Source organism: Procambarus clarkii, chromosome 17 (genome assembly GCF_040958095.1).
Source record: "Procambarus clarkii isolate CNS0578487 chromosome 17, FALCON_Pclarkii_2.0, whole genome shotgun sequence".
NCBI classification, from domain to species: domain Eukaryota; kingdom Metazoa; phylum Arthropoda; class Malacostraca; order Decapoda; family Cambaridae; genus Procambarus; species Procambarus clarkii.
The window spans coordinates 22,876,323-22,877,078 of NC_091166.1; positions in this window are offsets into that span (position 1 = coordinate 22,876,323).

Sequence of the window (756 nt, forward strand, 5' to 3'; positions counted from 1 at the left end):
GTAGTGGAGGGTGGTGGAAGTGTAGGGTAGCGGTAGTGTAGGGTGACATTAGTGTAGGGTGGCAGTAGTGGAGGGTGGTGGTAGTGGAGGGTGGAAGTAGTGGAGGGTGGCAGTAGTGGAGAGTGACAGTAGTGGAGGGTCGCAGTAGTGGAGGGTGGCAGTAGTGGAAGGTGCCAGTAGTGTAGGGTGGCGGTAGCGTAGGGTGGCCTTAGTGGAGGGTGGCGGTAGTGAAGGGTTGCGGTAGTGTAGGGTGGCGGTAGTGGAGGGTGGCAGTAGCGAAGGGTGGCAGTAGGGTAGGGTGGCGGTAGTGTAGGGTGGTGGAAGCGTAGGGTTGCAGTAGTGGAGGGTGGCAGCAGTGCAGAGTGGCAGTGGTGTAGGGTGGCAGTAGTGTAGGGTGGGAGTAGAGGAGGGTGGCAGTAGTGGAGGGTGACACTAGTGTAGGGTGGCAGTAGTATAGGGTGGCGGTAGTGGAGGGTGGCGTTAGTGTAGGGAGGTAGTAGTGGAAAGTGACAGTAGTGGAGGGTGGCAGTAGTGGAGAGTGGCAGTAGTGGAAAGTAGCAATAATGTAGGGTGGCAGTTGTGTAGGGTGGCAGTAGTGGAGAGTGGCAGTAGTGGAAAGTAGCAATAATGTAGGGTGGCAGTAGTGTAGGGTGGCGGTAGTGTAGGGTGGCGATAGTGTAGGGTGGCGATCGTGTTGTTTGGTGGTAGTGTAGGGTGGCAGTAGTGAAGGGTGGCGGTAGTATAGGGTGGCGGTGG